The following is a 14,384-nucleotide window of genomic DNA, read 5'->3' as shown; positions in this document are numbered from 1 at the left end:
TTTTCTGTTCAAAATGTACCTTAAAGGGAGATTTGTCAAGTATTTAATTCTCTTATCATCATAGGAGTGGGCAAATATGCTTGCTTTATGCAAATGTATGTATATATTTATTATTGGAAATCAATTAACAACACAAAACAATGACAGATATTGTTCAGAAACCCTCACAGGTACTGCATGTAGCATACAAAATATGCTCAAATCATAACATGGCAAACTGCAGCCCAACAGACAACAACAGCTGTCAGTGTGTCAGTGTGCTGACTTGACTATGACTTGCCCCAAACTGCATGTGATTATCATAAAGTGGGCAAGTTTCTGGACAATATTTGTCATTGCTCTGTGTTGTTAATTGATTTACAATAATACAAATATACATACATTTGCGTAAAGCAAGCATATTTGCCCACTCTCATGTTGATAAGAGTAATAAATACTTGACGAATCTCGTTTTAAGGTACAGTTTTGAACAGAAAAAAATATATGTGATTCATTTGAATTGACTGACAGCCCTATAAATTGTTGCATCATTTCAAATGTTCCCACTGGGGAACATTGTTGAGTTGTTTTAATACCAAACGATGGAAATATCAGTACTCTTGCAGCCCCAGATCTATATATCTTCCAAATAATCTGACTAATTTTGCAAAATGTAAAGATTATACTTGATGGAAATTACTGCAGATTCCACTCATTGTCTGTGCCAATTTAAGACCAAAGGCAAAAGAACCCCAGACACATTTCTTAATTTCACGCTGGAGTTCAACACGAGATCCTGTTTTCATCAGCTCTGTATTATATCTGAAGTCACCCACTGCCTCATCTCTTTCAAGCCAAGAAAATGTCATCCGTGCTTTCACCTTATACACCTCGATTATTAGAATTCCCTATATGCTGGGATCAGTCAGTCAGGCCTCTCTTTCTTGTCTACAGCTTATCCATAACCTCTGGACAGGCTTCTGTCAGGCTCCAATAAAACAGACAACATCACACCGGTCTTAGTTTCACTACGCTGCCTCTCTGTGAGGTTAATTGTGTTTAAAATTTAGCTGTTTGTTTTGAAGGCCTTACATGGTCCAACCTACGGGTTTATCTCTGAGCGCCTGTGCTACCGCGATTCGTCTAAATCCCTTTAGTCGTTTAACTGGGCTATTTGTTTGTGCCAAGACTACACAGGCGCTGATATCTTTGCAATAGTGGAATTAATTCTTCTGCTATGTTTGCTCCTTCCCTTTTTAATAAAACATGTTAAAGATTTACCTTTTCTCTCAAGCTATTAACTATATTGCCTGTTTTTATTTTTCTTACTCGCTTGTTAATCTTATTTATTTCAGTCAGCTTGTGCACTGCTACTTGCAACAATTTCTTGCAGCTGTGTTGTTGAAAGACATCTAATGAATGCATTTAATTCGGCGCCTTTCCTTACGGATGTGATTTAACATCTGCCTCAGACAGGGCAATGTATATAATTTACTTCTGAATACAGTTTGACTCACCTCTTAGAGGGTTACTGCGACGATTTAGTATTTCTCATCCATAAAGTTGGGGGGACAGATTTAAAAAGAGAGGTCAGAATTGGAGCAGCAGAGGCCGAGATATTCAGAGTTTTAGTTTGTTGAGTTTTAGTGTATTGTTAGAATTTTGCATAATTTAACTCAATAGTGTCTTTTATCAGACCGTCTCTGCCTTGCAGACACCCATACAAACCGTACACCCTCAGTTTGTAACACAGGCATTCTGTTATAAATTTGTTGTCTCCAAATTTCCAGCTGAAAATTACCCTGATGACTAGGTGTTGGGAATCACGAGAGGCCCCACGATACAATATTATCACGATACTTAAGTCACTATACGATCTTATTGCGATTTTAAACATTTAGCGATACATTGCGATTTATTACCTTTTTTCAACTAGAAATGATCCAGTTTATCGACATCTATTTTATCTAATAAGATACAGTTTTCACTCTGTTCATCTCAGAGTTTTCATAGGGATGCACCGATCCAACTATTTCAGTCTCGATACCAGTGCTTTGGGTCAATCGGCCAATACCGAGTACCGATCCGATACCAGTGTTTAATTAATAAGCTGTATGCCTCACTGTGTGGAAGTGACAGGGATCATTCTTGTATGTGTAAGGCAACATCAGGCTTGACCTAAACATTGCTCTCCTATCTTTGTAAAACAAAATGTGACCAATAAATACAGTACATAGATATAAGTTTTATTTAATTGTTCTTTAGTATTAAAATAATAAATCACGCATCAACAACTTGGTAAGGAATTACAATTCAACTGTAAACCCTTTTAATGCACCAACAATTACATTATGTAATATATATATATAGTATATAAACATAAAATTGAATTGATCGGCCCCATTGTCATCAATATCCAATCCAGCTATTTGAGTCAGTATCATCCTGATATCTGATCCAGTATCGGTATCGGGGCATCCCTAAGTTTTCATTCACATATCTTGAGATCAGAGGTCAAGGGACCTCTTTTGAAAATGGCCATGCCAGTTTTTCCTCGCCAAAATTTAGCGTCACTTTGGAGCGTTATTTAGCTGTCTTCTCGACAAGCTAGTATAACATGGTTGACACCAATGGATTCCTTAGGTTTTCTAATTTCATATACCAGTATCTACACTCTAGCTGTAAGACTGAGCCCGCTACAACATCTGAAACACAGAATAGCGGCCGGGCAGTCGGATTGTTAACAGGTTAATAGTTTATATGATAAAAGATCGATACTTGACATCCGTGTATCGATACAATATTGCCACACAAAATATCGTGATACTATGCTGTATCAATTTATTTTTTCCCCCACCCCAACTGATGACATAATCAGGGTTATTAGCTCCAGAGACACAGAAGACATTATATATACAATTGTTGTCACAGGCTAATCAGTACTCCCCCATGATTAGTAAACTGATCATCATGTGTGAAGTCGGCCCCTTAAAGGCTTATAAATAAATTTGAGCACATATTATGTATTTTCCTATCCAGCATTGCTCGGCTGATTGGCCTTTAAAGGACGTCCTCAGATTCTGTCTGCCTAGCTGCTTATTACATGGGTGTTAGTTGTATAGGACCTCCTTCGGAGAAGATTTAAATTTTTTATTTCCAGACCACTTTATAATTCCAAGCACAAGAAGCGCTACCACTTAAGCCGGCTGAAGCAGTCGTACACATAAACAATTATCTTTGCGTCCCACTGAAGTCTTTGTATTTAGTGATTTTTATCCACTGTGCGCCTGGCGTTTCCTGGCGGGGAAGTAGCGTTGAATATTCCCCTTTCTGTAACAACTTTCCCAGTGGGAGCCAGGCATCGTGATGTTAACTGCCAGACCTCCTGCTGCATTTTGCTGCCTACCCCAGAGTCTCCCTCCACGGGTTGGAGGAAAAGCACAAAAGTGATTAGCGAGCCGCTGGAGAAAGGAGGGAGGGCCGTCTGAAAATGAATCCTAAAGAGGGAAAAGGGAGCGAGACAGACAGACAGACGAACCGAGATAACAGAATTCATAGAGACTGATTCATGGAGACAGTAAGGAAGTGGGGGGGTCAAATTTATGTGACTGTCAAAGAGCAGATAAGTGGTTCAGAGGGAAGATGTGTAAATAGGGGATTAGAAACACAGCAGAGATAGGAAAAAAAGGACTAGACAGAGATAAAGACTGGGAGATAGGGAGACCCAGTTAAATGATAAGTTGGAAAAAGTGAAAATAAAAGAGTAATTAGACAAAAAGATATAGAGAAATACCCAGGGTGTCAGGAATTTAAAAATAAAACAAGAAATGAAAAGAGATGTTTCTCTGAATGCATGCTGTAGTAGAATAAGCTGAAAGCAAAAAAAAGAAAAAAACTTCATGTTAAAAATGGCGTTGAGAGTCAAAACAGTCCACTTCCCCTGTTTTACTGTGGTGAGCCAGCTTTGCCTGCAGTCAGACTGGGTGGCAGGGAGACGCGACCACTTGTCGCTGCCTCAGACCGATTTCAATCTCCTTCTATGTTATGCCCCTCCCAAATAACAATCCATTGCTGACTGCCTCGCTTTTCCTCTGTTTGAGAATGCAGTGTGTGTGAGAGAGCCTCACTAACGCTAGGTTCCTCTCCGCTGTTTGTTCCCACATGATTTTCGCCAGCTAACACTTGACTGTTTATCGAGATGGTTCTAACATGCAGTGTGGCACATAAATAATGCTATTTGTGGGATTTTAAAAGAACAAACATACAATTGAATGGCATGTAATGTTATTCTGTTTTCCATTTTAAGCGACAATATGCAAGATATATAATGCAAGGGGGCTTTTTTTCAGTGTTAGATATTCTCTTTCTGATTTAAATTTGGAAATAAATCCGGAAATGTATCAGTATTTGTTTTGAACAACAGAAATAAAGGTGAAAATCAGATAAAAAGATTAATGACTGATGCTTCAACTGTTATCAGGCCATTAAATAGGCATTATTGAACGCCATAAGCACCATAAATGCGGGTCATTAGGAACCTACTATGCCTGCTACATTGTAAAAGTGAAAGCAAAACCTAAAAGCAACACGTTGTAAAACTGAATGAGATGTTACGCTTTGAACACGAACAAAAAGCTTCTTTAGGTTTAGGCAACAAAACCATTTGGTTAAAGTTCTTATTGATAACATTTTTATGTAGATGGTTATTTTTGAAGAAATAATACATCCACAGAGCCTTTTAGAAAGGTGCTGAATAAAAGTATGGCTTTTCCTGAAAAAAAAAAATATAATTGTGAATTAATAATTTTAAAAATGTTGCATTCCGTGTATGTAAATAGCATCAGCTGACAGGAAGTAATCATGGACCCAAACTGTTGCCTTGCAACGCAATTTCTTTGCAATTCCGTTGAAAGACAGAGGGTAAATACAGGTATTTTCAGGCAGACCTGAAGAAAATAAAGTTTTTTTTTAAACATTACAACATGTAAACATGTTCTAGGAGAAACATAAAATACAAGTAATGACCTGAAAATGGGCATGAAAACAGAAAAGTGAAACTTAACACTTGTGAACACGAAGACAACTACACATTATTGGTTTCACGCGGGATGCGAAACCCGGCCTTCTGGGTGAAAAGCATTTGTTTTGTGTCCCCTCCTCATCATCGTCCCCAACCTACACCACATATGGAGTTTCATGCTGTCTATACTACAGAGCCTCACTTCCACTTCTGCTACTGTCGTGATTACTACCGTCGCTAGAGGTCGCTGTTGTGTTCTTTTTATACCTTCTTTCAGTGATCTGCCATGTCAATAGATGATAAAACCTACTAGTGGATGTAGTAGGAACCCTATTGACCCACATCTATGGTATAGCGACTGATAACGCACATTTGATTGCCTGACAACAACTGAAAAAGCTGAAAACAATAACCCTTGTATACTGTACATCTCTATGTTACATAACTGGGTTCCCCCTTATTCTAGACGGCACTCAAGCATTGCTGCAATGGTCAATCCTGCTTCTAAATCATTAAAGTACAGAAAGAGTTTAGTATGTATGAAGCGGTTAGAAATCTATAATTCTCATCATTATGGCCTTTTTGCTGCGTCGCCGAGTGACCCCTCCGGCCCGACGCTTTTCATTATGCAGTCACATGAGCGCTGAATGGCTCATTAGTAGCGGGCGAGATAAACGCCTCGTCAGCATGGCGACCACTTATGCTCATATCAACATGGCTGCTGTCTGCTCCGATAAGGCATGGCATTATGTGCTCTAATCTCTAGGTCTGTCTACCCAGGGTCAACGTCAAGGGGTCTGCACAAACACAGGAAATGTACCTGGACGGAATGTGGAGGGAAAACTCAGCCGACTCACCTGTGACTTTTTGTCAAAGGTGCTCAGAGTATAGGGAGGGCTTCCGATCTCTGGCAAAACAAGATTATATATTCCATCATATGTCTTCATTTCACTTAAAACTTTATTCACCAGTGACTTTTATTAATGAGGGTACTGTTATGCTGGGCAGAATCAGCCCCTTAATCTGTCCCTGAATAGCCATGAATAAAATGTTCTCGGCTAAAATGTCAGCTCAAATGCTTCGTGTCGTGTTTTTGCACGAACGAATAGCTTTGAACTTTTCTTTTGGCCTAAAGGAAATTCCAACAAATCCCAAAATAGCATTTTTTAGAGCATGATAATGCAATTTTTTTTGTACTAAGTACTTTTCCATAAGAGAAAATACTATATTTCTGCATAGACATAGTCTGATTTCTAAAGTGGTCAGTGCTGTGCAGTGTGCAGCAGACTGTTGTGTAACGGCAGCACCTCTTGATTCAAGCACTGGGTGGGTAGTTTTCCTGTTGATTCAGGTGCCACACCGGTCAATCTGTATTTAGAGAGCTGAAATCTCTCTCTGATGTCTGGCTGTGTGTGTGTGTGCAGTATGTGCGTTTATGTTTGATGTGATGAGAGAATCCTCTCTGGATCTGGACGCTGGATTTTTCATTTGCTCGTATTTCTGTGATATGTTCGAAAGCAGAGTGATGTGACTCAACGAAAATGCCTCGGGACATCTGACAGATTATTTTAATCTGCTCATATACTGCAACTACAACAAATCCAACAGTGAAACTCTGGATACTTAATCTTCTCACAGACGCTGGAGGGAATAAAGTTACACTTGTTTAACAACTCTCCCCAGTTCAGACATGTCCATTAGTTAAATAAATAATATGAAAATGAAATCATAAACTTGTAAGCCATCTCAGATCTCTGACATAATTCAAAAACCCTCATGTTCTTAGAGGCCCGGTGGGTTTTTTGTAACCATATAAATTTGAAGATGTCTTTTTGTAATTGTAGTCTCTGAACTACTGTTTCTCAACTGCTCATAATAAAAAAAAGGGTTCTTTTACTGATGTCAACAATCTTAAAACAATATTTGTCTGTTGTATAGTGTGGGAGTATTACCATAGAAGAGCTGTCAATCAATCTAGTGATAGCCTCTCTGATCATGTGCATTGCACTTTGTCGTTCTTCTTTCATTCACACTTTGATCATGGGTTGTACTTTTGACTTCCTTCACTTTTAAATATGTTTAATAAATAACAGAGCCTTCATTGCTATGCCGCCCTCGTATCGGAAAGCATTAATATTTACTGGCAAAAATCAGTCAAGAAAAACGAGCTAATCTCTGCTGGTTCTCCGCGAAGCATATGTTGTGCAAAGCTACATCAATCTTGAATGATTGGGGGCAACCACTGTGCAATGAATCTCTAAAGCTTCAATCTGCTTCGGTTTGCACGCAGTTAGCATGAAACTTTGCTAAATTAGTCTGTCTATCCACCAATTAACACTCAGATGATTAATTGTGTTTTGCTTGTGCTCTTTTCGTGTATTGGGGGGGGAACTAACCATATAAGTGAATGGAAAAGACCCAGGAACTGATGGTGTCTGCGATATAACAGATCACCTGAGGAGTATTTATGAGAATCTACATAAAATTGATGGCATATTTTTCATGCCTGCAGCTGCTGCTCGCTCCCAAAGAAACCTCAATCCATACCATCAAATGCATCTGCATCAAAAGAATATGGAATGTGTAATTACCAGTGGCAGACAGGGCTTAAAGTGAGCCAGCGAAAACAACGGAGGAAGTGAGCCATAGACCTTCCATACGCCACCGTTGTTCTGCCGGCTTCCGACAACGATGAGACGACGGACGAATGGCTCCCAGAGGTGTAAACAGAGCTAGTGTGAAGACAGGCTGTCTCCAGACCCGCTATCACATCCTCAGTTCCTCTCCGGCAAACATTGGACGCAGGACTTGGCGCACACGGAAAGTCTTCAAGCCATTAAACTGACTAGACTAATCAGCAAAAAGATTTTTTTTGGGGGGGTTTTGGGGGTAGAATTCCAGGACTCAGAGGGAGGTGAGATGGTCAGGAAGCTGGTGTGTTGTGTGGAGTGTGTAATGTGTAGTATGCAGGGGTGAGAGGCCAGGGGACAGTGCGGGCCCCTGCAGAGCACTGATAAGGGCTTGTTTACCTTCCTGTGGATGGTCAGGCCTCAATCTGCAGTTGCGGAAACGCCGGGACAATAGGTGTGTGTGTATGTGTGTGTGGAGTCCAGAGAGAGACTTGAGCCAGCCTTGAAGCTCCCCTTTCCCTCTCCGACTAACTCCGATAGGACCGCTGACCCCTCCCTCCGCCTTCCCCCATCATGACTCCGTCGGCCGACCCTGGACACAAACAGTTTACCCTTCCCCAAGGGACCAAGGGAGACAGTCGGGCTTGACGTCAGCCCCCCCCCCCCCACTCCTCTCTGCATGCTAATGCAGCCATGCACTGTAGCTCTACAAATCTTCCTCTCGCATCTAAACGCAAGTAGCTGGTGCTCTTTTCCACAGTGACTTACAACGAGGGAAGGCATGAACGACAGCGCATGAAATCAAGGGTGCCTGCTCACTCGCCCCGAAGGCAGCTTGTTATTGGGCCGCAGGTACTCAATCCCTTGAATCTAAATCAACATTTAGTTAGAAATTTAAAATTTAAGGCCTCGCCACTGCATGTCAGCACTCGGCAGTGTCGGCGCAGCACGGATGGCTCAAAGTGGATGCAGCGGTGTTGCACACAGGCAGGCAGCATCTTTAATTTACGGGGCAGGAGTAGCCAGCTAACAGAAACCGCACAGGCAGCAGCACCAACAACAAACCTTCTCACCACCATTTCAACCCAAGTATGCTGTATTTAGGAAAAAAAATCTATGAATATGGAAAACATAACCTCAGTAAATCACAGCAAACAAATCTGAATCTCAGCATCAACATTTATCTGAATCCATCAAATCAAATTTCTTAGCATTTTGATTTTTTAAGAATCTTAAAGGAGACATATCAAGCTTATTTTCAGGTTCATACTTGTATTTTGGGTTCCTACTAGAACATGTTTACATACTTTAACGTTAAAAAACCCTATATTTTCCTCATGCTGTCTGCTTGAATATACCTGTATTTACCCTCTGTCTGAAACGCTCCGTTTTAGTGCATTTCAAATGGAATTGTAACAGAATTGCGTTGCTAGGCAACAAACAGCTTGGGTCCATGTTTACTTCCTGTCAGCTGATGTCATTCACATACACTGCAACAGGAAATAAACTGGGACACATTTAGAATGTTTACGTTTAAAACTTTGAAATGGTCTACATATTGTAGATTTGTGACATCACACATGGACAGAAATCCTGACGGCTTGATTCAAAAGCTCAGTTTCTGAATATGGGCTATGTGTATTTCTCTGTGTATTGAAAACGTTGAAACGTTTCGATACTTTCATAGTATTTATATAGAACTTAAACCAACTTTATAATATAAAAGCAATGAAAATATCACTTTTTACAATATGGGACCTTTAATAAAGAAATGGCCTTTTTCCAAGAAGTGACCTCTGGTTATTACCCCTATTACTGACATTTTTACATTTAGTCATTTTTATTTCTGCTGACCAATAAGATGCTGACACTCCAGAATATGTTCAAAACAAAAGTGATGATCAGATAATCAGTAACAGTGACAAGTGAATTGTGCCTCTACATTTAGGAGCTTCTGCTTTTGTGGACAGTCAGGAGCCGCACTGTGTCATTTCCAGCACATACTGTATGATGAGACTTCTCAATTATTTGTGTCTTATTTGAAGGCGTTTTGTCATCACGCTGCTCTCAGCCTCTCATAGGTTTTCTGCTTGCAGCTCTCCACTTTCTCTCCACTCACAGTAAGAGGAAACTCATTCCAGTTTTGTTGGATAGGTTGAAACATTCTTTTTTTTCTTTCTTATCACCATAATGTTAACATAGTGTGTAACAATGTAGTGAATGCTACCTTAAAGTTGCATTATGGGCTGTTAGCATAATGTAATGCTTGTGGGCTGGGGCCATAAGTGCTCTGCTCACATACCCTACAATACAAGCCTTTTTGGCCTTGTTAATGCCTCAGTGAGCACCCACATTATGAAAACGTATTTCCTAGAGCATTTGTAACAATATAATGTAATTTTGTCCATCAAACGTTGAAATATACATGCTCTTTTTTTGCATTCACGAACACTACTTAACATTTGTAGCACATTTTCTAATTGGATTGGTCGGTGGGTCGTCCTTTTTCATGTTTGTGTTTTAGAGAAGTTTTGTGTACTAGTAGAATGGTGTATGTGCTGCCATTAGCATGTCATAACAGTTGCTGTCAAGAACTTAATGTGCTCGTATTCAAACCATAGACTGTACTGTATATACTTTTTGTCCATCTTGGTTTTTTTGCAACCAGAAGTGACATGAGAGGGTGGAGCTACAACCGAAAGCCGAATAAGACATTTTTTAGGCAACCAAAATGTTACAATTAACTTTCATGAACTGAAAACACACTGTTAAAGGGTTAAAGTTCTAAGAAAAAAAACACAGACAATTCCCAGACCGGACAACGCTGTGGTAGTGACCTGTCAATCACAATGTCGCCACGCCCTAAAGCATCCCCTGCTTTATGGTCTATTTGACTCTAAATGAGACCATAATTTACTAAATGAACATCATGCTGTAGTGAAGAAGACTTGAAACTAGAGATTGAGACCATAAACTCATGTTTACAATGTTTACTGAGGTAATAAATCAAGTGAGAAGTAGGCTCATTTTCTCATAGACTTCTATACAATCAGACTTCTTTTTGCAACCAGATGAGTCGCCCCCTGCTGGCTATTAGAAAGAATGCAAGTTTATGGCACTTCTGTATTGGCTTCACTTCTCAGACCCGGAGGTGGCCCACTGGTTCAAACACTTCTGAGAGAAAGCAGAAGAAGGAGGAGGTATACTGTTCGGGGCTACGTTGATCCCTAATAATAATGATAAATCATCTCAAAGTCTCCGGTAACACCCAAGCACAGCCACGTACTGGCCTCAGTGCAGCTGCAGTGAGCTCTGCATAATTATGTGGACAGTGAAACTTAATTTAGGAGGTTCAGGTTGGCATCCTGATTTAATTTCCTTTTTAACAGAGTGTTTTAATTTAAATCTTGAGACAACAGAGGAAACAGGTCCACGCACACATGGACAGTCCTTAACTGGGATGTTGTTGGTCAGGCTGGCTGTAGTCTATGAATCTTTTAGTGGACTCTGTCGAGGAAGCTATGGGGAATTAATACAACAATGTTAAAATGTTATGTACATGTCAAGATCAGCTCTATACTGGACTCTACTTTATCCTCCTAAGCTCTACTTTGTGAGGCTTTGCTCCTCATACATACAGACGTAGGCAAAGTTGTTGGTAACGTTCCGTTAAAAAGAGAAAAACCCACAATGGTCACTGAAATAACTTGAAACTGACAAAAGTAATAATAAATAAAAATTTACTGAAAATTAACTAATGAAAATCAGCTGTTGCTTTTGAATTGTGGTTCAACAGAATTATTTTAAAAAACAAACTGATGAAACTGGCCTAGACAAAAATGATGGTAGCCCTAGAAAAGATTGAAAATAATTTGACCATAGGGACATATTAAACTAAGGTGTGTCCTGTAATTAGCATCACAGGTATCTTCAAACTTGTAATCAGTCAGTCTGCCTATTTAAAGGGTGAAAAGTAGTCACTGTGCTGTTTGGTGTCATGGTGTGTACCACACTGAACATGGACCACAGAAAGCTAAGGAGAGAGTTGTCTCAGGAGATCAGAAAGAACATTATAGACCTTCATGTTAAAGGTAAAGGCTATAAGACCATCTCCAAGCAGCTTGACGTTCCTGTGACTACAGCTGCACATATTATTCAGAAGTTTAAGGTCCATGGGACTGTAGCCAACCTCTCTGGACGTGGCCGCAAGAGGAAAATTGATGACATATTGAAGAGACGGATAATACGAATGGTAACCAAAGAGCCCAGAACAACTTCCAAAGAGATTAGAGGTGAACTCCAAGGTCAAGGTACATCAGTGTCAGATCGCACCACCCGTCACTGTTTGTGCCAAAGTGGACTTAATGGAAGACAACCGAGGAGGACACCAAATCATAAAAAAGCGAGACTGGAATTTTCCAAAATGCATATTGACAAGCCACAAAGCTTCTGGGAGAATGTCCTTTGGACAGATGAGACAAAACTGGAGCTTTTTGGCAAGTCACATCAGCTCTATGTTCACAGACGAAGAGATGAAGCATCCAAAGAAAAGAACACTGTACCTAATGTGAAACATGGAGGAGACTCGGTTATGTTATGGGGCTGCTTTGTTGCATCTGGCACAGGGTGTCTTGAATCTGTGCAGGGTGCAATGAAATCTCAAGACTATCAAGGCATTCTGGAGCGAAATGTGCTGCCCAGTGTCAGAAAGCTTGGTCTCAGTTGCAGGTCATGGGTCCTCAAACAGGATAATGACCCAAAACACAGCTAAAAACACCCAAGAATGGCTAAGAACAAAACATTGGACTATTCTGAAGTGGCCTTCTATGAGCCCGGATCTAAATCCTATTGAACATCTGTGGAAGGAGCTGAAACATGCTGTCTGGAGAAGGCACCCTTCAAACCTGAGACAGCTGGAGCAGTTTGCTCACGAGCCAACATACCTGTCGACAGGTGCAGAAGTCTCATTGAGAGTTACAGAAATCACTTGATTGCAGTGATTGCCTCAAAAGGTTGTGCAACAAAATATTAAGTTAATGTTACCATCATTTTTGTCTAGGCCAGTTTCATTAGTTTGTTTTTTTAAATGATTCTGCTGAACCATAATTCAAAAACAATATCTGATTTTCATTAGTTCATTTTCAGTGAATTTTTATTTATTATTACTTTTGTCAGTTTCAAGTTATTTCAGTGACCATTGTGGGTTTTTCTCTCTTTAATGGAACGTTACCAACAACTTTGCCTACGTCTGTAAGACTCAGCTGCACTTCAGATTCTACTGTGCGTAGTTCACAGTACTTGACAATGATAACTAACATGTTAATGTTGCAAGTAGGGATGCTCATTTTGAAAAATGTTCTTAACCGATAACCGACCCTCGTTAACCGATTATTAACCGTTAACCGACAAGATTTGTGCCTCACATGCAGCGGTGTACCAGCTGCAGGAGCACAATAGATATTCGTTGAAGGGAGTCCCCAGTTCACCGTCAGGGAGCGTTAACTTAGCAGCTACGATGCTGCGTGTAGTGTCGCAGACATGCAGACACTTTCCCAGTAAAAGTCTGCACCACACATTTAGTTTAGTGTAGCAGGTTGTCAGCTGTGTGTCTGCCCGGCGTAACGATACTTTGTCTGTCCGGCATAACTTTAGCAATTGTCCAACAAACAGTGTGTGTATTTGTGCTACGTTAGCAGCTCCAGCATTGCTGGAGGCTTCTTGCTCACCGCCGCTGCACACGTAGTCTGAGTAACTTTAGCGAGTTTCCAAAAGACCATGTGTGTGTGATGGCGGTGAGTGTGAGATAGTTGGTGGCGTTCTAGCTGTGAACGTAGGTGTAGCAGTGTGTGTACAGACCGGAGCCGACTTCCTGTATCCTGCAACTCCGGCTCCGCCTCTTAAGGTGGGCTGTTAAGGTGGACCAGCTATTCACCTTAAAGTCAGGGGGCCGCTCCTCTGAGCCGCTCAGCTTTTGAGTTAATTATTAACATTTCTTATATCCGTTTTAACCGATAGCGTTAATCGGTTAAACTGTTAATTATGGACATCCCTGGTTGCAACACAAAGTTAATTTAAACTGGCCTACCTACTGTACAGCTAAAGCTGACAGATTTAAAGTTAAAGCGTGCAGCAACCTGATGCGATGCAACATGTTGAGCTAAACATAACAAAGTAGGCCTGTAGACTGACAGAAACAGAACATTGTTAATGTCAAGCTGATCCCGAGATTCCCTAAAATGGTCACAGTAACGCTGCTGCCTTTAATGGTACTACGCTCAATTGAACACTTGGAAAACGGATGTCTGTGATTTGGTGAACTAGCCTCCTATCTTTTTTTTCTGCGATGCCCTGGAGGTTAGGAAAGAGAGAGCAGATAGACCCAGGATGTGAAGTTACCACATGGGAGTTTTTGTTCTCCTTGTAAGTCGTAGCTCTGCTGTGCTGCAGACAACCAGCAGAATGCCTAGGGCGGTTTAAAGTGCATGATATTGTAAGTTATTCATCGCTCCCAGGTAGTGGCACAGTCCACCAAAATGTGCTTTCTCAATAACAGCAAAATGTGCCATCATCAATTTTGGCTGCACACCAGCTTGCCTTCATTTTATAAGCATTCAATCAGTTTGCTATGATATGTTTAATACGTTTCCAGTTAAATAAAAGTGCCTATTAAGTCTGGTAATTTGGCCATATAGTGTTTTTAATACTATGGTAATTGGCAGTAGTACAAATCCATTGATACCAACAGCATTTAATGG

At 40.5% G+C, this 14,384-nt stretch overlaps 1 protein-coding gene across 2 annotated transcripts in view; it reads left to right on the top strand.

The window, feature by feature from the left end:
- The window catches only part of eng (endoglin), a 66,100-nt gene that overhangs the window by 9,721 nt on the left and 41,995 nt on the right, over positions 1-14,384 (top strand). The window lies entirely within an intron of this gene.

This window comes from Sebastes umbrosus, chromosome 19, assembly GCF_015220745.1.
Source record: "Sebastes umbrosus isolate fSebUmb1 chromosome 19, fSebUmb1.pri, whole genome shotgun sequence".
In the NCBI taxonomy this organism is placed as follows: domain Eukaryota; kingdom Metazoa; phylum Chordata; class Actinopteri; order Perciformes; family Sebastidae; genus Sebastes; species Sebastes umbrosus.
Note: the sequence above shows the minus strand (reverse complement) of the source record. Positions and strands in the feature narration are given on the sequence as shown.